Source organism: Trematomus bernacchii, unplaced genomic scaffold (genome assembly GCF_902827165.1).
Source record: "Trematomus bernacchii unplaced genomic scaffold, fTreBer1.1, whole genome shotgun sequence".
NCBI classification, from domain to species: Eukaryota; Metazoa; Chordata; class Actinopteri; order Perciformes; family Nototheniidae; genus Trematomus; species Trematomus bernacchii.
Window position 1 is genome coordinate 293127 of NW_022987691.1, and position 22390 is coordinate 315516.

The 22390-nt window shown below is 39.5% G+C and overlaps 1 protein-coding gene and 29 non-coding genes across 30 annotated transcripts in view; 6 read left to right on the forward strand and 24 right to left on the reverse strand.

Annotated features, from left to right (window-relative positions):
• Positions 1-22390, forward strand: part of LOC117489093 (lysyl oxidase homolog 2B-like) — a 110954-nt gene that overhangs the window by 18083 nt on the left and 70481 nt on the right.
• trnaq-uug lies at positions 2071-2142 on the reverse strand. Its single transcript has one exon. It is a non-coding gene; the product is annotated as a tRNA-Gln (tRNA).
• On the reverse strand, positions 2386-2457 carry trnaq-uug. The gene has a single exon. It is a non-coding gene; the product is annotated as a tRNA-Gln (tRNA).
• Positions 2865-2936, reverse strand: trnaq-uug. The gene has a single exon. It is a non-coding gene; the product is annotated as a tRNA-Gln (tRNA).
• Positions 3270-3341, reverse strand: trnar-ucg. The gene has a single exon. It is a non-coding gene; the product is annotated as a tRNA-Arg (tRNA).
• On the forward strand, positions 5751-5822 carry trnaq-uug. Its single transcript has one exon. It is a non-coding gene; the product is annotated as a tRNA-Gln (tRNA).
• On the reverse strand, positions 6049-6120 carry trnaq-uug. Its single transcript has one exon. It is a non-coding gene; the product is annotated as a tRNA-Gln (tRNA).
• On the reverse strand, positions 6860-6931 carry trnaq-uug. Its single transcript has one exon. It is a non-coding gene; the product is annotated as a tRNA-Gln (tRNA).
• On the reverse strand, positions 7256-7327 carry trnaq-uug. Its single transcript has one exon. It is a non-coding gene; the product is annotated as a tRNA-Gln (tRNA).
• Positions 9988-10059, forward strand: trnaq-uug. Its single transcript has one exon. It is a non-coding gene; the product is annotated as a tRNA-Gln (tRNA).
• Positions 10286-10357, reverse strand: trnaq-uug. The gene has a single exon. It is a non-coding gene; the product is annotated as a tRNA-Gln (tRNA).
• On the reverse strand, positions 10623-10694 carry trnaq-uug. The gene has a single exon. It is a non-coding gene; the product is annotated as a tRNA-Gln (tRNA).
• On the reverse strand, positions 11102-11173 carry trnaq-uug. The gene has a single exon. It is a non-coding gene; the product is annotated as a tRNA-Gln (tRNA).
• trnaq-uug lies at positions 12004-12075 on the forward strand. The gene has a single exon. It is a non-coding gene; the product is annotated as a tRNA-Gln (tRNA).
• Positions 12369-12440, forward strand: trnaq-uug. The gene has a single exon. It is a non-coding gene; the product is annotated as a tRNA-Gln (tRNA).
• trnaq-uug lies at positions 12740-12811 on the reverse strand. Its single transcript has one exon. It is a non-coding gene; the product is annotated as a tRNA-Gln (tRNA).
• Positions 13225-13296, reverse strand: trnaq-cug. Its single transcript has one exon. It is a non-coding gene; the product is annotated as a tRNA-Gln (tRNA).
• Positions 13533-13604, reverse strand: trnaq-uug. Its single transcript has one exon. It is a non-coding gene; the product is annotated as a tRNA-Gln (tRNA).
• Positions 15613-15684, reverse strand: trnaq-uug. The gene has a single exon. It is a non-coding gene; the product is annotated as a tRNA-Gln (tRNA).
• Positions 15915-15986, reverse strand: trnaq-uug. The gene has a single exon. It is a non-coding gene; the product is annotated as a tRNA-Gln (tRNA).
• Positions 16252-16323, reverse strand: trnaq-uug. Its single transcript has one exon. It is a non-coding gene; the product is annotated as a tRNA-Gln (tRNA).
• Positions 16545-16616, reverse strand: trnaq-uug. The gene has a single exon. It is a non-coding gene; the product is annotated as a tRNA-Gln (tRNA).
• trnaq-uug lies at positions 16935-17006 on the reverse strand. Its single transcript has one exon. It is a non-coding gene; the product is annotated as a tRNA-Gln (tRNA).
• On the reverse strand, positions 17672-17743 carry trnaq-uug. Its single transcript has one exon. It is a non-coding gene; the product is annotated as a tRNA-Gln (tRNA).
• On the reverse strand, positions 18009-18080 carry trnaq-uug. The gene has a single exon. It is a non-coding gene; the product is annotated as a tRNA-Gln (tRNA).
• trnaq-uug lies at positions 18488-18559 on the reverse strand. Its single transcript has one exon. It is a non-coding gene; the product is annotated as a tRNA-Gln (tRNA).
• Positions 18885-18956, reverse strand: trnaq-uug. The gene has a single exon. It is a non-coding gene; the product is annotated as a tRNA-Gln (tRNA).
• On the forward strand, positions 21632-21703 carry trnaq-uug. The gene has a single exon. It is a non-coding gene; the product is annotated as a tRNA-Gln (tRNA).
• trnaq-uug lies at positions 21932-22003 on the reverse strand. Its single transcript has one exon. It is a non-coding gene; the product is annotated as a tRNA-Gln (tRNA).
• trnaq-uug lies at positions 22269-22340 on the reverse strand. The gene has a single exon. It is a non-coding gene; the product is annotated as a tRNA-Gln (tRNA).

Here is a 22390-nt window from a genome sequence, read left to right on the forward strand (position 1 = left end):
AGAGAGAATCCTTGATAATCCATGATATGGCGTTTCATCACGGCAGTATCTGCCGGTAGAATCTCCCGCATGAGCAGGCATAAGCTCCGCCCCTCTTTTTTATCAATTCTTTTTTTTTTAAAGCTTTTTACCCAAAATCAACACTTTTGAAACAGGAAGTGAAATAGAGGGATATGAGGCATGGCTAGAATGGGTGATCTGTTTGGTATTTTGGGCAAAACACTTCATAGACATGTTTTTTATATATTTGTATGTATCTACGGAGGCGTGTGGCGCAGTGGGTTGTGTGTAAGTGTTCGGATCAGGGGGTCACAGGTTCAAACCCCACTGTAGTCAGCATGTCGTTGTGTCCCTGAGAAGCTTCACCCCAAATTGCTCCTGTGGGGATTGTCCACAGTATTGAGTATGCAAGTCTCTTTGGATAAAAGCGTCTAACAAGTAACATGTAATGTAATCTAAGACCTATGCTATTGCCTAAAAAAACCATGATAGGTGACCTTTAAGTGTTTTCCACTCGGCTGTGAGATGTTTCTGTAGAGGCTGTTGTGGTTGTGTAATTCCACACTTAATCACCTTCTGGTAAGAAAAGAACAAATATACAAGCTGAAACCAAAGTTGTGTTATTTCAAAAAGAGTTATAGCATTTAACAGAATCTTATTTCCAGCTGGAAGGTCCTGCACTAGTAGAGAGTACCAAGATCTGCCCAAGTTACACAGAAAAGCAATGACTTCCTACAGGGAAGAGACACAGGAAGAGGATTCATTCAGCTATCATTGACATTACAGTCTAAGAAAGAAGGGGAAGTATGTCATGTTCATGACATCTTCTTTACTTGTTTGTAAAGCACTTTGAGCACCAGGAAAATAGCTATATAAATAACATGTATTGTTACCATTATGATTATGTTAATGAACAACTAGTTGATAGTGATTAAGTGTACCTTAATATAAATGACTTGTTATAAATTCCCATGATAGAGGCGTTCACCCCGAGACATTCCCACAGAGTGGATGTTTGGCCTCCAGAGACTCACATTGATGAGTTTCTGCACGTTAAAGACCAGCATGCATCACTGTCAGAGGAAGTATGCCTTTGATTGTTGAGTGTGTTTTGATGTTGAGAGTGTGCAAAACAGATTTGACATGTTTTATTGTCCGTGTCGCCGGGGAGGAATGCGATGTTGTCATTGGTTTGTTATTCCTTTTTCTCCACAGCTGTTCCTCATTTCTGTTCCTCTTCACGATGTGGAACTCATGTGCTCACTGGAACATTGTTAAGAAACTCTCCCTGGTCCCCGGCTTGAGCTTCAATCTCAGGATCCATGTACTTCTGATCCTCTCCAGAATGGAAGTAGTCATCACATACAGAGCATCAACTAGTTCCTGAACAGTGTCCTTCACATGCTGATATCCAAGAGAGGGAGTTACACAGTCACAAGATGGAGGAATAGAAAGCAGTATTCAATGTTTACTTCAGATTAGCTCCACGTCAGAAATGAGCATGCTTGTCATATGTCTATCTCCATAGAGGCTGAATCATCATGTTAATCACATAGCTATCATATGCCTCAAACAGTCCTGATGCTCTTCTAGGTAATCATACATCCTGTCATGTACTCAGCTACAGTTGGGATACCTTTGTTAGCATGTTACTCTCAGATTGGAAGAGGACATTCAGGATCCAGAACGCTGCTGCCAGAGTCCTGAGCAAAACAAAAAGAGTAGAATACAGCATTCCTGTTCTGGGAATCTTGGTCAATATGACTTGTTTACATTTCCTTTTCTCATTTTGTAATAAAGAAAGACTTACTTTGGAAATTGAAGATGCTGAAGGAATGGACGGTTTAGGTTTTGCTCCCGTCACTACCGTGGAGTGCTAGAATGGTCAATTGATTTATTTGAAAATCTAAACCTTTCCTTCTAAAGATTATATAATCAAGGACTCAATTTTCAAAAGTCTCGCATGTACAAGACCGGCGCACTGTGAAATAGAAATGTTGCATTTAACCCATCTCAGTTCTACTCTTTGTTAGTGGACTACATGGGAGCAGTTTCTTTCACTAAGTCATCAGGTTCCACCGAGATTTGAACTCAGATCACTGGATTCAAAGTCCAGAGTGCTAACCATTACACCATGGAACCGTGTTTATGTGAGTGTTAGTGCACTTTATATACGTTAAACTTTGGTTACTCGCTTTTAGTAGTTTGTAACTGAACCGATAGAGGAAGAGAGAACTGCTAGATAAACTACCTCTGAATTTGATAACTCTAAATGCTGGAAGAAGAAAGAACTGTTTGGGTTTTGTGCCCATCTCTTACAGTGAAGTTCTGACATGAATGTTTCCCCTTAAACCCTAAACATGTGTGGGGTAACTCTAATTCATCAGGTTCCACCGAGATTTGAACTCGGATCACTGGATTCAAAGTCCAGAGTGCTAACCATTACACCATGGAGCCATGTATTCTTTACTATCAGTGCACTAACCAGAACTAAATCTACGTTAAACTTTGGTTTCTCGCTTCTAGTAGTTTGTAACTGAACCGATAGTCCATAAGGGGTTATGAGGGTATTTATTTATTCAGTGTTTTTCTATGATGTTTTCTGTTTTTTGGGACTTTCCCCGCTGAATGTTCTTGCAACTAAACAGTTCCTTTTGACAGTGAATACGGGGAAATATGACTCTTTCTACTTTCTTTTTAAAATGTTGTACTAGAAATACTACCTTTGAATTTGATAACTGTAAATGCTGGAGGAAGAATAGGTTTCCCCCATCTCTTACAGTGAAGTTCTGACCTGATGGGTTCTCTTTAAACACATTGGAAATGGGGGATTATATATTTGTGGTGAAACTCTGTAAATCATCAGGTTCCACCGAGATTTGAACTCGGATCACTGGATTCAAAGTCCAGAGTGCTAACCATTACACCATGGAACCATGTGATTGTGAGTTTTAGTGCACTGTTTTTTGAGCAAATGCGACTAAATCTACGTTAAACTTTGGTTTCTCGCTTCTAGTTTGTAACTGAACCAATAGACCATAAGGCATCATGAGGGTATTTCTTTATTCTGTGATTTGTTTTGATTGCTTATGGTCTTTTGGACTTTTGGACTTTCCCTGCAGATTTGTTTTTGCAACTAAACAGTTTCTTTTGACAGTGATTACGGGGCAATGGGACTCTTTCTACTTTCTTTTTCTACTAGAAAGACTACCTTATGGCAGACATAAAGTCACCAGGCAGCACTGTGGTGTTTCTGTCAGTAAATCTTCAGGTTCCACCGAGACTTGAACTCCGATCACTGGATTCGAAGTCCAGAGTGCTAACCATTACACCATGGAACCATGAGGCTTACATTTTGTGGCACCTTTTTTCAAGCAAATGCAACTAAATCTACGTTAAGCTTCGTAACTGAACCAATAGATGACGAGACAATTGTTTGGGGTTAGTCACCATCTCTTACAGTGATGTTCGGACATGATGGTTTCCTGTTAAACACACTGGAAATGGGGGATTATATATTGTTATATATTGTATATGTTTGGGATAACTCTGTAAATAATCAAAAGACTCTGGTCTAGAAACGCCAAAGTAAACCTTAGTTTTTACTTTCATACAGATGGAGCATCTTATTTCAGACAGTTTGAAACGCGAGGGTCGTGATTGGTCCGTGATCGGCCCGTGATCGGTTCGTGATGAAGAGCCGGCCCCCAGTCTGACTTGATACCGCCCCCGTGATAAATACATTTAATTATTGTGAAGCCAGCTGCAATGGATCATTGATCCACCAGGGGGTGCAGTGGGGTTCCACACTGGAGCTCATGTGAAATCAACTTCGATACAGTAAACTGGATGTACAGTATGTCTGGTACTAATGTATAGCGGATCTTTGTTAAGATCCATATGTCACGGATAGGATCATAGTCTGTGCTAAATAAGACATGTAATCATTTACAAAACATCACCATGTTGTTATTTAACAAAATAATGTTGTTTAGTCGAAAAAAAACGAACGAGAGGAAATGCAGCCGGCTCTCGATTTTTAATCCTAATTTAATCATCATCTTCACCACGATCATTTATGTTTATGTTCGCCGAATTGACATGAAATCACTGACAAATATGAATATACTGTATTCAACTTCATTAAAATGTTATTAACGTGCCTAAACTCAGTAATTCACTAAAAATATTTATATTTTAATGGAGCCTTGTCAGGCAGATCAAGATCCCGACGCATGGCGGAGGGATCTTAATCCCTGGGTGTTATTTTTCCCCATAATGACCAAGTCGCTGCAAATTATCCCGCTTATTACATGGCCACATTCTCAACAAAGTAACAACATGACTCCCAATATTAATTGAAATGCTTTTATGGATTTAGAAAATGTTTTTATTGATTTAAAAAATAGTTGTATGTATTGATTTAAATTGACATGCATCCGCTAAGAAAAATAGTCCGTTGTTACCGTTTTTTAAACAGTCAGAAATAAAGTCCGCCGTTGATAGAAATCAACACGTAATGAAATAAGACCCCACGGTTTGATGATTGATAGGTGTGTGGGCTGTCTTTCATTTTGACACACAGAACAATGGGGGCTATCCACCCTTATCCACAATGTAAAGTAATTCACACAGCCTCTTCCCTCTTCTCTCTGTGAGGAGCAGCAGGTTCAGCTTTCAGAACAAAGTAACACAAAACAAAAATGGCATTCATTTTTTTAAATGTGTAGTAATAGATTTATTTATTTTTCTTCTCAAGAAAGTACCAGAATATGTATTTTATGTTAGTATTTAAAAAAATCTCCTGTGGGAGAATCCCCCCAGACCCCCCTGCAGGGGTTGGGTTTTCAGCATGTCAACTCTTTCACCTGTGGGGAAATTGCAGGATTGGCTCCAGGTCACCCTTTTTATTTACTACAAGACAAAATATGCCTTTTTATAATTTCAAACAGTTCAATTTGGATTGAGACAGGGAAATAATCTAAACCTCATGCGTGGCGTTTCACTGTCAAGGGGGGCGATATAGCGTGTATGTAATTACATTGCAAATACTGACTTGAGCCCCACCACTGTATGGGTTATCCCTACCATAGATTACCCAACACAAATACTCTGGAGCCGCCACTGACTGTAGGTTACTCTGAGTGACAAGCTTACAGTTAGTGAAGTAACACTTTTTTTTTGTGAGTCACGACCTGGCTGTTTCATTCTAACATAACGCTCCAAATATGACTGTTTCCACTTGGACTTCAATACAGCAACACCATTGTTTGGTTTCCATGGTAGCGTGTCTCTTTAGTAGCGTGCACTCCTTTCCTGTAAATTACAGGTCCAGCCAGGCAAAACAGTGCACTTCTCTTTCCCGCACTACTGTGACAGACCATGGGGCTGGGTCAGCCACTAACATATTCATATTTCTCTTCTCAAAAAGAGAAATATGAATGTTAGTTTTTAACTGAAATGATCAAATAAAGTCAAAATGTCACAGTGTTTACAAACATTGACCATACCGTTCACCAGCCCCCACCCCCCTATGTTGAGTCTACTCTTTGTTTAAAACTAATTGGCCATCGGAATGTTTCCAGATACTGGTCTTTGGCAGGTCTTAGGCAGGTAACTGGCTGGTAGTAGGCAGGAAGCAGTAAGCTGGAGTCTGAAATAAGATGCTCCATCTGTAGTCCACAACTCCTCTGTGGTCCAAAGTAGAGTAAAGAGTGCAGAAAAAACGTGCAATAAATCCCTAAAGACATGGTTCCATGGTGTAATGGTTAGCACTCTGGACTTTGAATCCAGTGATCTGAGTTCAAATCTCAGTGGAACCTGATCATATCTTGGTGACAGAAACCCCACAGTGCTGCCTTATTTATGCCAACTCTACCTAAAAGTAAGATAGATGGCATGGAAAAGGCCCAAAGATCACAAACCGTCTATGCCGGAGTAAAGTCTATGTGTGGGAAACCCTGCTATCTTACCAGTTCTTATGCAACTATCAAATATACTAGCAAACATCATATACAGAGTTACCAGGGTTTCAGTCAGCAGATCATCAGGTTCCACCGAGATTTGAACTCAGATCACTGGATTCAAAGTCCAGAGTGCTAACCATTACACCATGGAACCATGTATTCTTTACTATCAGTGCACTAACCAGAACTAAATCTACGTTAAACTTTGGTTTCTCGCTTTTAGTAGTTTGTAACTGAACCGATAGAGGAAGAGAGAACTGCTAGATAAACTACCTCTGAATTTGATAACTCTAAATGCTGGAAGAAGAAAGAACTGTTTGGGTTTTGTCCCCATCTCTTACAGTGAAGTTCTGACATGAATGTTTCCCCTTAAACCCTACACCTAAATCTAAACATGTGTGGGGTAACTCTAATACATCAGGTTCCACCGAGATTTGAACTCGGATCACTGGATTCAAAGTCCAGAGTGCATTACACCATGGAGCCATGTATTCTTCACTATCAGTGCACTAACCAGAACTAAATCTACGTTAAAGTTTGGTTTCTCGCTTCTAGTAGTTTGTAACTGAACCGATAGTCCATAAGGGGTTATGAGGGTATTTATTTATTCAGTGTTTTTCTATGATGTTTTCTGTTTTTTAGGACTTTCCCCGCTGAATGTTCTTGCAACTAAACAGTTCCTTTTGACAGTGAATACGGGGAAATATGACTCTTTCTACTTTCTTTTTAAAATGTTGTACTAGAATTACTACCTTTGAATTTGATAACTGTAAATGCTGGAGGAAGAATAGGTTTCCCCCATCTCTTACAGTAAAGTTCTGACCTGATGTGTTCCCTTTAAACACATTGGAAATGGGGGATTATATATTTGTGGTGAAACTCTGTAAATCATCAGGTTCCACCGAGATTTGAACTCGGATCACTGGATTCAAAGTCCAGAGTGCTAACCATTACACCATGGAACCATGTGATTGTGAGTTTTAGTGCACTGTTTTTTGAGCAAATGCGACTAAATCTACGTTAAACTTTGGTTTCTCGCTTCTAGTTTGTAACTGAACCAATAGACCATAAGGCATCATGAGGGTATTTCTTTATTCTGTGATTTGTTTTGATTGCTTTGGTCTTTTGGACTTTCCCTGCAGATTTGATTTTGCAACTAAACAGTTTCTTTTGACAGTGACTACGGGGCAATGGGACTCTTTCTACTTTCTTTTTCTACTAGAAAGACTACCTTATGGCAGACATAAAGTCACCAGGCAGCACTGTGGTGTTTCTGTCAGTAAATCTTCAGGTTCCACCGAGACTTGAACTCGGATCACTGGATTCAAAGTCCAGAGTGCTAACCATTACACCATGGAACCATGAGGCTTACATTTTGTGGCACCTTTTTTCAAGCAAATGCAACTAAATCTACGTTAAGCTTCGTAACTGAACCAATAGATGACGAGACAACTGTTTGGGGTTAGTCACCATCTCTTACAGTGATGTTCTGACATGATGGTTTCCTGTTAAACACACTGGAAATGGGGGATTATATATTGTTATATATTGTATATGTTTGGGATAACTCTGTAAATAATCAAAAGACTCTGGTCTAGAAACGCCAAAGTAAACCTTAGTTTTTACTTGCATACAGATGGAGCATCTTATTTCAGACAGTTTGAAACGCGAGGGTCGTGATTGGTCCGTGATCGGCCCGTGATCGGTTCGTGATGAAGAGCCGGCCCCCAGTCTGACTTGATACCGCCCCCGTGATAAATACATTTAATTATTGTGAAGCCAGCTGCAATGGATCATTGATCCACCAGGGGGTGCAGTGGGGTTCCACACTGGAGCTCATGTGAAATCAACTTCGATACAGTAAACTGGATGGACAGTATGTCTGGTACTAATGTATAGCGGGTCTTTGTTAAGATCCATATGTCACGGATAAGATCATAGTCTGTGCTAAATAAGACATGTAATCATTTACAAAACATCACCATGTTGTTATTTAACAAAATAATGTTGTTTAGTCGAAAAAAACGAACGAGAGGAAATGCAGCCGGCTCTCGATTTTTAATCCTAATTTAATCATCATCTTCACCACGATCATTTATGTTTATGTTCGCCGAATTGACATGAAATCACTGACAAATATGAATATACTGTATTCAACTTCATTAAAATGTTATTAACGTGCCTAAACTCAGTAATTCACTAACAATATTTATATTTTAATGGAGCCTTGTCAGGCAGATCAAGATCCCGACGCATGGCGGAGGGATCTTGATTCCTGGGTGTTATTTTTCCCCATAAGGACCAAGTCGCTGCAAATTATCCCGCTTATTACATGGCCACATTCTCAACAAAGTAACGACATGACTCCCAATATTAATTGAAATGCTTTTATGGATTTAGAAAATGTTTTTATTGATTTAAAAAATAGTTGTATGTATTGATTTAAATTGACATGCATCCGCTAAGAAAAATAGTCCGTTGTTACCGTTTTTTAAACAGTCAGAAATAAAGTCCGCCAACTCGCGCGGAGTAAATTGCACAGACAGCAGTTAGTAAGATTGATTTCAGTAGCCACTTGTCTGGAAATACCGAAGACTAGAAACGGTTTTGAAAACTTTTGTCACGTAGTGATCGTCTTCTCAATAAAACATCTTTGATAATGTCTTCTGGCCAATCAGAATCACGATAACGGCGTGGTGTTGTTGCAGGAAGTCCCGACGGAGAATACTTTTGCTGTAGTACATCTGGCTACATCGATACAACATTATGTGTTGATAGAAATCAACACGTAATGAAATAAGACCCCACGGTTTGATGATTGATAGGTGTGTGGGCTGTCTTTCATTTTGACACACAGAACAATGGGGGCTATCCACCCTTATCCACAATGTAAAGTAATTCACACAGCCTCTTCCCTCTTCTCTCTGTGAGGAGCAGCAGGTTCAGCTTTCAGAACAAAGTAACACAAAACAAAAATGGCATTCATTTTTTTAAATGTGTAGTAATAGATTTATTTATTTTTCTTCTCAAGAGAGTACCAGAATATGTATTTTATGTTAGTATTTAAAAAAATCTCCTGGGGGAGAATCCCCCAGACCCCCCTGCAGGGGTTGGGTTTTCAGCATGTCAAGTCTTTCACCTGTGGGGAAATTGCAGGATTGGCTCCAGGTCACCCTTTTTATTTACTACAAGACAAAATATGCCTTTTTATAATTTCAAACAGTTCAATTTGGATTGAGACAGGGAAATAATCTAAACCTCATGCGTGGCGTTTCACTGTCAAGGGGGGCGATATAGCGTGTATGTAATTACATTGCAAATACTGACTTGAGCCCCACCACTGTATGGGTTATCCCTACCATAGATTACCCAACACAAATACTCTGGAGCCGCCACTGACTGTAGGTTACTCTGAGTGACAAGCTTACAGTTAGTGAAGTAACACTTTTTTTTTGTGAGTCACGACCTGGCTGTTTCATTCTAACATAACGCTCCAAATATGACTGTTTCCACTCGGACTTCAATACAGCAACACCATTGTTTGGTTTCCATGGTAGCGTGTCTCTTTGGTAGCGTGCACTCCTTTCCTGTAAATTACATGTCCAGCCAGGCAAAACAGTGCACTTCTCTTTCCCGCACTACTGTGACAGACCATGGGGCTGGGTCAGCCACTAACATATTCATATTTCTCTTCTCAAAAAGAGAAATATGAATGTTACTTTTTAACTGAAATGATCAAATAAAGTCAAAATGTCACAGTGTTTACAAACATTGACCATACCGTTCACCAGCCCCCACCCCCCTATGTTGAGTCTACTCTTTGTTTAAAACTAATTGGCCATCGGAATGTTTCCAGATACTGGTCTTTGGCAGGTCTTAGGCAGGTAACTGGCTGGTAGTAGGCAGGAAGCAGTAAGCTGGAGTCTGAAATAAGATGCTCCATCTGTAGTCCACAACTCCTCTGTGGTCCAAAGTAGAGTAAAGAGTGCAGAAAAAACGTGCAATAAATCCCTAAAGACATGGTTCCATGGTGTAATGGTTAGCACTCTGGACTTTGAATCCAGTGATCCGAGTTCAAATCTCGGTGGAACCTGATCATATCTTGGTGACAGAAACCCCACAGTGCTGCCTTATTTATGCCAACTCTACCTAAAAGTAAGATAGATGGCATGGAAAAGGCCCAAAGATCACAAACCGTCTATGCCGGAGTAAAGTCTATGTGTTGGAAACCCTGCTATCTTACCAGTTCTTATGCAACTATCAAATATACTAGCAAACATCATATACAGAGTTACCAGGGTTTCAGTCAGCAGATCATCAGGTTCCACCGAGATTTGAACTCAGATCACTGGATTCAAAGTCCAGAGTGCTAACCATTACACCATGGAACCATGTATTCTTTACTATCAGTACACAAACCAGAACTAAATCTACGTTAAACTTTGGTTTCTCGCTTTTAGTAGTTTGTCACTGAACCGATAGAGGAAGAGAGAACTGCTAGATAAACTACCTCTGAATTTGATAACTCTAAATGCTGGAAGAAGAAAGAACTGTTTGGGTTTTGTCCCCATCTCTTACAGTGAAGTTCTGACATGAATGTTTCCCCTTAAACCCTACACCTAAATCTAAACATGTGCGGGGTAACTCTAATACATCAGGTTCCACCGAGATTTGAACTCGGATCACTGGATTCAAAGTCCAGAGTGCTAACCATTACACCATGGAGCCATGTATTCTTCACTATCAGTGCACTAACCAGAACTAAATCTACGTTAAACTTTGGATTCTCGCTTCTAGTAGTTTGTAACTGAACCGATAGTCCATAAGGGGTTATGAGGGTATTTATTTATTCAGTGTTTTTCTATGATGTTTTCTGTTTTTTGGGACTTTCCCCGCTGAATGTTCTTGCAACTAAACAGTTCCTTTTGACAGTGAATACGGGGAAATATGACTCTTTCTACTTTCTTTTTAAAATGTTGTACTAGAAATACTACCTTTGAATTTGATAACTGTAAATGCTGGAGGAAGAATAGGTTTCCCCCATCTCTTACAGTAAAGTTCTGACCTGATGGGTTCCCTTTAAACACATTGGAAATGGGGGATTATATATTTGTGGTGAAACTCTGTAAATCATCAGGTTCCACCGAGACTTGAACTCGGATCACTGGATTCAAAGTCCAGAGTGCTAACCATTACACCATGGAACCATGAGGCTTACATTTTGTGGCACCTTTTTTCAAGCAAATGCAACTAAATCTACGTTAAGCTTCGTAACTGAACCAATAGATGACGAGACAACTGTTTGGGGTTAGTCACCATCTCTTACAGTGATGTTCGGACATGATGGTTTCCTGTTAAACACACTGGAAATGGGGGATTATATATTGTTATATATTGTATATGTTTGGGATAACTCTGTAAATAATCAAAAGACTCTGGTCTAGAAACGCCAAAGTAAACCTTATTTTTTACTCGCATACAGATGGAGCATCTTATTTCAGACAGTTTGAAACGCGAGGGTCGTGATTGGTCCGTGATTGGTCCGTGATCGGCCCGTGATCGGTTCGTGATGAAGAGCCGGCCCCCAGTCTGACTTGATACCGCCCCCGTGATAAATACATTTAATTATTGTGAAGCCAGCTGCAATGGATCATTGATCCACCAGGGGGTGCAGTGGGGTTCCACACTGGAGCTCATGTGAAATCAACTTCGATACAGTAAACTGGATGTACAGTATGTCTGGTACTAGTAATTCGTAACTGAACCAATAGATGACGAGACAACTGTTTGGGGTTTGTCACCATCTCTTACAGTGAAGTTCTGACATGATGGTTTCCTGTTAAACACACTGGAAATGGGGGATTATAAATTGTTATATATTGTATATGTTTGGGATAACTCTGTAAATAATCAAAATACTCTGGTCTAGAAACGCCAAAGTAAACCTTAGTTTTTACTTGCATCGAACACAACTCCTCTGTAGTCCAAAGTAGAGTAAAGAGTGCAGAAAAAACGTGCAATAAAACCCTAAAGACCTGGTTCCATGGTGTAATGGTTAGCACTCTGGACTTTGAATCCAGTGTTCCGAGTTCAAATCTCGGTGGAACCTGATCATATCTTGGTGACAGAAACCCCTCAGTGCTGCTTGATTTATGCCAACTCCACCTAAAAGTAAGATAGATGGCATGGAAAAGGCCAAAGACCACAAACAATACAAAATAAACCTTTAGAAAACATACATACGCTCCATCTGTTGGGTCAGTTAACATCGTCTAAAAGTGTGAACCATAAATGTACTGTGAATTTAGTATTATAGAACACAGCTCCTCTGTTTGTAGACATTTAATCCACTTGATACATGCATTTGCTCCAAAGAAAGTGCACTAACACTCAGTAACACATGGCTCCATGGTGTAATGGTTAGCACTCTGGACTTTGAATCCAGTGATCAGAGTTCAAATCTCGGTGGAACCTGAAGATTTACTGAGTGACCCCCAACACATACAAAATATAATCTCCCATTTCCAATGTGTTTGAAGGGAAACCATCAGGTCAGAACTTCACTGTGAGAGATGGGGACCAAACACTTCTCTCTCTCTCTCTATTGGTTCAGTTACCAACAACTAGAAGAGAGAAACCAAAGTTTAACCGAGATAGAGTTGCATTTGGACTTTCCTCCATCTCTTACAGTGAAGTTCTGACCTGATGGTTTAAACATATTGGAAATGGGGGATTAAATATCAATTATGTTAGAGATAACTCAGCAACTGATCAGGTTCCACTGAGATTTGAACTGGGATCACTGGATTCAAAGTCCAGAGTGCTAACCATTACACCATGGAACCACGTTATTTAAACTTTATGGCACTTTTATTTCGAGCAAATGCATGTGTAATCAATGTCTTTATTCCAGAGGAGCTGTGTTTCATAAAACTAAATCCAGGGTACATTTTGTTGAATGTTTTTGAAACTAAACAGTTCATCAGGGGCAGCGTGACTATTCACACTTTCTGTTTTCATGTTGTACTAAAGAAAGAATAACTTTGGTTGTTATCCAATGGGTTTTGCTAACTCTAAATGCTGAATGAAAGAACAGTTTGGGTTTCATCCACTCTCTTTCAGTGAAGTTCTGCAATATGAATGTTCACTTGTTTCAATTGGCACTGGTGCCCACAGTGAGAGTAACACTCAGCATTTAATTTAGTGGATTAGCAGACATCATATACAGAGTTACCAGGGTTTCTGTCAGCAGATCATCAGGTTCCACCGAGATTTGAACTCGGATCACTGGATTCAGAGTCCAGAGTGCTAACCATTACACCATGGAACCATGAGTTTGTGAGTTTTAGTGCACTGTTTTTCGAGCAGATGCAACTATATCTACGTTAAACTTTGGTTTGTGACTTTTAGAGGTTGGTTGAATGTTCTTGCAACTAAACAGTTTCTTTTGACAGTGATTACGGGGCAATGGGACTCTTTCTACTTTCTTTTTGTACTAGAAAGACTACCTTATGGCAGACATAAAGTCACCAGGCAGCACTGTGGTGTTTCTGTCACTAAACCATCACGTTCCACCGAGATTTGAACTCGGATCACTGGATTCAAAGTCCAGAGTGCTAACCATTACACCATGGAACCGTGTGATTGTGAGTTTCAGTGCACGTTCTTTCTGCACTCTTTACTCTACTTTGGACGACAGAGGAGCTGTGTTCTATGAAACTAAAAAGTGCACTTTTCTTTCGAGCAAATGCGACTAAATCTACGTTAAGCTTTGGTTTCTCGCTTCTAGTAGTTTGTAACTGAACCAAAAGACCATAAGGCATCATGATGGTATTTCTTTTTCCTGTGATTTGTTTTGATTGCTTATGGTCTATGGTCTTTTGGACTTTCCCTGCATATTTGTTTTGCAACTAAACTGTTCCCTTTGACGGTGACTACGGGACAATGGGACTCTTTCTACTTTCTTTTCTTCATTTTGTACTGGAAAGACTACCTGGAATAAGACTTGGCTAACTATGAATGCTGAAGGAATGAACCGTTTTGGTTTTGTCCCCATCTCTTACAGTGAAGTTCTGCTAGGACGGTCGATAAAGAGAATTTAAATGATTCCTCCTAAAATCGAAACCTTTCCCTTTAACCTGTTACGCACGGCCCCCCCGGTACCGGGCGGATAAACGCGTCATTTGCAGGAAACAACGTCTAAGGAATCTTAATATTTAATAAAACTATGAATGTTTTATATCCATGTAACGGGAAGAAACTCAGCTAACTGATCTTTTTAATTTTTTTTCTCCAAAAAAACCCACATTGCTAGCACTCAGCCTCTGAATTAACCACGAGCGAAAAAATGTAACCTAAAACGGCACTTAAACTCACAATAACTCCCTTATTACTTATCCTAGATGCACAGCCAACCACTCTTTTTTGGTGTCCTGGAGACACTGAATCTAGTGGTGCCCTCCTCAACACTCAGTGATAAACATTTGCGACGCTATAAACGAAAGCGTACATCATAACATGTGGAGCTAAGTAGCTAGAAACGCTAACATGGCTTACCTTGGTCAAAACTGGTCTTCAATGGCATTAAAACGATAAAAAACGATGCTGCAGTTAATCCATAGGTTAATCCAATGTGTCTGTGTCCTCTTTGAAATTATTTCTGATAATCCATAAGCAATAAAACTGCTTTTCCGTTTCCAGATGTCAGAGCTAGAGTACAGGCTCCCTCTGATGCAAAACTGCATGCGTGCAGCCCCCACCTTTTCTCTTCACAATGTGTGTGTGTGTGAGCCTCCCCCTTCGATTCTATTGGCTCTAACGGTCAGAAAGAGGTGTCAACCATCAAAATCGAGCAAGGGGGGCCAGAGATATAGAAAAGAAAACATTTTCACCCAAATCACCTCAGAGGTGGGGTGGTTTTGGCTAAACCTCTCTAAAAAGGTCAAATGTCACTTGTTTTGCATCAATCTTGATACAGGGTACTTATTATATGTTGTACTTTGGATTCCTAAAGCTTTTAGTCTACTAACCCATCATACAAGGGTAGTTTTCACTATCTGTAAAAAATAATATTTGGACGGACACTATAATTTACAGTTTTTTACTATGTAAATTCTGAATTTTCTTTAAAATAAAAAACATCTATATTGATTCTGACACTTCTAAATCCAACTCACAGATGTAACCTTGCTTTGATAAAAGAAATTATTCATATAACCCTTTTAGAAGTTAAGTTGTAGTCATTTGTTTTGGGCATGTCATTTTCGAGCCTGAAACATGAAAAACAGGCTCGGGGCTGAAAGTTAACAGGTTAATGATTTTAAAAAGAAGGACTCAAATCTAGTCAACTTTCAATCGTTCACATGTACAAAGCACTGGCGCACTGTGTCATTGAAATGTAGCATTTAACCCATCCTACTACTACAAAAAGTTAAGGGTTTATTATACATTGTCAAACAAAGGAGAAGTTACTGTCAGTAAATTGGTTTCTCGCTTTTAGTAGTTTGTAACTGAACCAATAGAAGAAGGAAGATCTGTTTGGGTTCTGTCACCATCTCTTAAAGTCAAGTTCTGATAGGATGGTTTACCTTTAAACACAATGGGAGATTATATATTGTATATGTTGGGGGTAACTCTCTAAGTCATCAGGTTCCACCGAGATTTGAACTCTGATCACTGGATTCAAAGTCCAGAGTGCTAACCATTACACCATGGAACCATGTGTTCAGGGAGTTAGTGCACTTTATTTTTCAGCTAATGCAAATAAACCTACGTTAAACTTTGGTTTCTTGCTTCTAGTAGTTTGTAACTGAACCAATAGATGAAATGTTAGCTGTTCGGGTTTTGTCCAATCTCTTACAGTAAAGTTCTGACATGATGGTTTCCCTTCAAACACATTGGAAATGGGAGATTATATATTGAATATGTTTGGGTTGACTGTAATTCTTCAGGTTCCACTGAGATTTGAACTGGGATCACTGGATTCAAAGTCCAGAGTGCTAACCATTACACCATGGAACCGTGTATTCTTTACTATCAGTGCACTAACCAGAACTAAATCTACGTTAAACTTTGTTTTCGCGCTTTTAGTAGTTTGTAACTGAACCGATAGAGGAAGAGAGAACTGCTAGATAAACTACCTCTGAATTTGATAACTCTAAATGCTGGAAGAAGAAAGAACTATTTGGGTTTTGTCCCCATCTCTTACAGTGAAGTTCTGACATGAATGTTTCCCCTTAAACCCTAAACCTAAATCTAAACATGTGTGGGGTAACTCTAATTCTTCAGGTTCCACCGAGATTTGAACTCGGATCACTGGATTCAAAGTCCAGAGTGCTAACCATTACACCATGGAGCCATGTATTCTTTACGATCAGTGCACTAACCAGAACTAAATCTATGTTAAACTTTGGTTTCTCACTTCTAGTAGTTTGTAACTGAACCAATAGATGAAATGTTAACTGTTTGGGTTTTGTCCAATCTCTTACAGTAATGTTCTGACATGATGGTCTCCCTTCAAACACATTGGAAATGGGAGATTATATATTGAATATGTGTGAGGTATCTCTGTAGATCTTCAGGTTCCACCGAGATTTGAACTCTGATCACTGGATTCAAAGTCCAGAGTGCTAACCATTACACCATGGAGCCATGTGTATTGAATTGATTACCATTTTCAAGCAAATGCGACTAAATCTACGTTAAACTTTGGTTTCTCGCTTCTAGTTTGTAACTGAACCAATAGACCATAAGGCATCATGAGGGTATTTCTTATTTCTGTGATTTGTTTTGATTGCTTTGGTCTTTTGGACTTTCCATGCAGATTAGTTTTGCAACTAAACAGTTTCTTTTGACAGTGATTACGGGGCAATATGACTCTTTCTACTTTCTTTTTCTACTAGAAAGACTACCTTATGGCAGACATAAAGTCACCAGGCAGCACTGTGGTGTTTCTGTCAGTAAATCTTCAGGTTCCACCGAGATTTGAACTCGGATCACTGGATTCAAAGTCCAGAGTGCTAACCATTACACCATGGAACCATGAGGCTTACATTTTGTGGCACCTTTTTTCAAGCAAATGCAACTAAATCTACGTTAAGCTTTGGTTTCTTGCTTTTAGTCATTCGTAACTGAACCAATAGATGACGAGACAACTGTTTGGGGTTTGTCACCATCTCTTACAGTGATGTTCTGACATGATGGTTTCCTGTTAAACACACTGGAAATGGGGGATTATATATTGTTATATATTGTATATGTTTGGGTTTACTCTGTAAATAATCAAAAGACTCTGGTCTAGAAACGCCAAAGTAAACCTTAGTTTTTACTTGCATAGAACACAACTCCTCTGTAGTCCAAAGTAGAGTAAAGAGTGCAGAAAAAATGTGCAATAAAACCCTAAAAACACTATTCCATGGTGTAATGGTTAGCACTCTGGACTTTGAATCCAGTGATCCCAGTTCAAGTCTCGGTGGAACCTGATCATATCTTGATGACAGAAACCCCACAGTGCTGCCTTATTTATGCCAACTCCACCTAAAAGTAAGATAGATGGCATGGAAAAGGCCCAAAGATCACAAACCGTCTATGCCGGAGTAAAGTCTATGTGTGGGAAACCCTGCTATCTTACCAGTTCTTATGCAACTATCAAATATACTAGCAAACATCATATACAGAGTTAACAGGGTTTCAGTCAGCAGATCATCAGGTTCCACCGAGATTTGAACTCAGATCACTGGATTCAAAGTCCAGAGTGCTAACCATTACACCATGGAGCCATGTATTCTTTACTATCAGTGCACTAACCAGAACTAAATCTACGTTAAACTTTGGTTTCTCGCTTTTAGTAGTTTGTAACTGAACCGATAGAGGAAGAGAGAACTGCTAGATAAACTACCTCTGAATTTGATAACTCTAAATGCTGGAAGAAGAAAGAACTGTTTGGGTTATGTCCCCATCTCTTACAGTGAAGTTCTGACATGAATGTTTCCCCTTAAACCCTACACCTAAATCTAAACATGTGTGGGGTAACTCTAATACATCAAGTTCCACCGAGATTTGAACTCAGATCACTGGATTCAAAGTCCAGAGTGCTAACCATTACACCATGGAGCCATGTATTCTTCACTATCAGTGCACTAACTAGAACTAAATCTACGTTAAACTTTGGATTCTCGCTTCTAGTAGTTTGTAACTGAACCGATAGTCCATAAGGGGTTATGAGGGTATTTATTTATTCAGTGTTTTTCTATGATGTTTTCTGTTTTTTGGAACTTTCCCCGCTGAATGTTCTTGCAACTAAACAGTTCCTTTTGACAGTGAATACGGGGCAATATGACTCTTTCTACTTTCTTTTTAAAATGTTGTACTAGAAATACTACCTTTGAATTTGATAACTGTAAATGCTGGAGGAAGAATAGGTTTCCCCCATCTCTTACAGTAAAGTTCTGACCTGATGGGTTCCCTTTAAACACATTGGAAATGGGGGATTATATATTTGTGGTGAAACTCTGTAAATCATCAGGTTCCACCGAGATTTGAACTCGGATCACTGGATTCAAAGTCCAGAGTGCTAACCATTACACCATGGAACCATGTGATTGTCAGTTTTAGTGCACTGTTTTTTGAGCAAATGCGACTAATTCTACGTTAAACTTTGGTTTCTCGCTTCTAGTTTGTAACTGAACCAATAGACCATAAGGCATCATGAGGGTATTTCTTTATTCTGTGATTTGTTTTGATTGCTTATGGTCTTTTGGACTTTCCCTGCAGATTTGTTTTTGCAACTAAACAGTTTCTTTTGACAGTGACTACGGGGCAATGGGACTCTTTCTACTTTCTTTTTCTACTAGAAAGACTACCTTATGGCAGACATAAAGACACCAGGCAGCACTGTGGTGTTTCTGTCAGTAAATCTTCAGGTTCCACCGAGACTTGAACTCGGATCACTGGATTCAAAGTCCAGAGTGCTAACCATTACACCATGGAACCATGAGGCTTACATTTTGTGGCACCTTTTTTCAAGCAAATGCAACTAAATCTACGTTAAGCTTCGTAACTGAACCAATAGATGACGAGACAACTGTTTGGGGTTAGTCACCATCTCTTACAGTGATGTTCGGACATGATGGTTTCCTGTTAAACACACTGGAAATGGGGGATTATATATTGTTATATATTGTATATGTTTGGGATAACTCTGTAAATAATCAAAAGACTCTGGTCTAGAAACGCCAAAGTAAAACCTTAGTTTTTACTTGCATACAGATGGAGCATCTTATTTCAGACAGTTTGAAACGCGAGGGTCGTGATTGGTCCGTGATTGGTCCGTGATCGGCCCGTGATCGGTTCGTGATGAAGAGCCGGCCCCCCAGTCTGACTTGATACCGCCCCCGTGATAAATACATTTAATTATTGTGAAGCCAGCTGCAATGGATCATTGATCCACCAGGGGGTGCAGTGGGGTTCCACACTGGAGCTCATGTGAAATCAACTTCGATACAGTAAACTGGATGTACAGTATGTCTGGTACTAATGTATAGCGGATCTTTGTTAAGATCCATATGTCACGGATAGGATCATAGTCTGTGCTAAATAAGACATGTAATCATTTACAAAACATCACCATGTTGTTATTTAACAAAATAATGTTGTTTAGTCGAAAAAAACGAACGAGAGGAAATGCAGCCGGCTCTCGATTTTTAATCCTAATTTAATCATCATCTTCACCACGATCATTTATGTTTATGTTCGCCGAATTGACATGAAATCACTGACAAATATGAATATACTGTATTCAACTTCATTAAAATGTTATTAACGTGCCTAAACTCAGTAATTCACTAAAAATATTTATATTTTAATGGAGCCTTGTCAGGCAGATCAAGATCCCGACGCATGGCGGAGGGATCTTAATCCCTGGGTGTTATTTTTCCCCATAATGACCAAGTCGCTGCAAATTATCCCGCTTATTACATGGCCACATTCTCAACAAAGTAACGACATGACTCCCAATATTAATTGAAATGCTTTTATGGATTTAGAAAATGTTTTTATTGATTTAAAAAATAGTTGTATGTATTGATTTAAATTGACATGCATCCGCTAAGAAAAATAGTCCTTTGTTACCGTTTTTTAAACAGTCAGAAATAAAGTCCGCCAACTCGCGCGGAGTAAATTGCACAGACAGCAGTTAGTAAGATTGATTTCAGTAGCCACTTGTCTGGAAATACCGAAGACTAGAAACGGTTTTGAAAACTTTTGTCACGTAGTGATCGTCTTCTCAATAAACATCTTTGATAATGTCCTTCTGGCCAATCAGAATCACGATAACGGCGTGGTGTTGTTGCAGGAAGTCCCGACGGAGAATACTTTTGCTGTAGTACATCTGGCTACATCGATACAACATTATGTGTTGATAGAAATCAACACGTAATGAAATAAGACCCCACGGTTTGATGATTGATAGGTGTGTGGGCTGTCTTTCATTTTGACACACAGAACAATGGGGGCTATCCACCCTTATCCACAATGTAAAGTAATTCACACAGCCTCTTCCCTCTTCTCTCTGTGAGGAGCAGCAGGTTCAGCTTTCAGAACAAAGTAACACAAAACAAAAATGGCATTCATTTTTTTAAATGTGTAGTAATAGATTTATTTATTTTTCTTCTCAAGAAAGTACCAGAATATGTATTTTATGTTAGTATTTAAAAAAATCTCCTGTGGGAGAATCCCCCCAGACCCCCCTGCAGGGGTTGGGTTTTCAGCATGTCAACTCTTTCACCTGTGGGGAAATTGCAGGATTGGCTCCAGGTCACCCTTTTTATTTACTACAAGACAAAATATGCCTTTTTATAATTTCAAACAGTTCAATTTGGATTGAGACAGGGAAATAATCTAAACCTCATGCGTGGCGTTTCACTGTCAAGGGGGGGCGATATAGCGTGTATGTAATTACATTGCAAATACTGACTTGAGCCCCACCACTGTATGGGTTATCCCTACCATAGATTACCCAACACAAATACTCTGGAGCCGCCACTGACTGTAGGTTACTCTGAGTGACAAGCTTACAGTTAGTGAAGTAACACTTTTTTTTTTGTGAGTCACGACCTGGCTGTTTCATTCTAACATAACGCTCCAAATATGACTGTTTCCACTCGGACTTCAATACAGCAACACCATTGTTTGGTTTCCATGGTAGCGTGTCTCTTTAGTAGCGTGCACTCCTTTCCTGTAAATTACAGGTCCAGCCAGGCAAAACAGTGCACTTCTCTTTCCCGCACTACTGTGACAGACCATGGGGCTGGGTCAGCCACTAACATATTCATATTTCTCTTTTTGAGAAGAGAAATATGAATGTTAGTTTTTAACTGAAATGATCAAATAAAGTCAAAATGTCACAGTGTTTACAAACATTGACCATACCGTTCACCAGCCCCCACCCCCCTATGTTGAGTCTACTCTTTGTTTAAAACTAATTGGCCATCGAATGTTTCCAGATACTGGTCTTTGGCAGGTCTTAGGCAGGTAACTGGCTGGTAGTAGGCAGGAAGCAGTAAGCTGGAGTCTGAAATAAGATGCTCCATCTGTAGTCCACAACTCCTCTGTGGTCCAAAGTAGAGTAAAGAGTGCAGAAAAAACGTGCAATAAATCCCTAAAGACATGGTTCCATGGTGTAATGGTTAGCACTCTGGACTTTGAATCCAGTGATCCGAGTTCAAATCTCGGTGGAACCTGATCATATCTTGGTGACAGAAACCCCCACAGTGCTTGCCTTATTTATGCCAACTCTACCTAAAAGTAAGATAGATGGCATGGAAAAGACCCAAAGATCACAAACCGTCTATGCCGGAGTAAAGTCTATGTGTGGGAAACCCTGCTATCTTACCAGTTCTTATGCAACTATCAAATATACTAGCAAACATCATATACAGAGTTACCAGGGTTTCAGTCAGCAGATCATCAGGTTCCACCGAGATTTGAACTCAGATCACTGGATTCAAAGTCCAGAGTGCTAACCATTACACCATGGAACCATGTATTCTTTACTATCAGTGCACTAACCAGAACTAAATCTACGTTAAACTTTGGTTTCTCGCTTTTAGTAGTTTGTAACTGAACCGATAGAGGAAGAGAGAACTGCTAGATAAACTACCTCTGAATTTGATAACTCTAAATGCTGGAAGAAGAAAGAACTGTTTGGGTTTTGTCCCCATCTCTTACAGTGAAGTTCTGACATGAATGTTTCCCCTTAAACCCTACACCTAAATCTAAACATGTGTGGGGTAACTCTAATACATCAGGTTCCACCGAGATTTGAACTCGGATCACTGGATTCAAAGTCCAGAGTTCTAACCATTACACCATGGAGCCATGTATTCTTTACTATCAGTGCACTAACCAGAACTAAATCTACGTTAAAC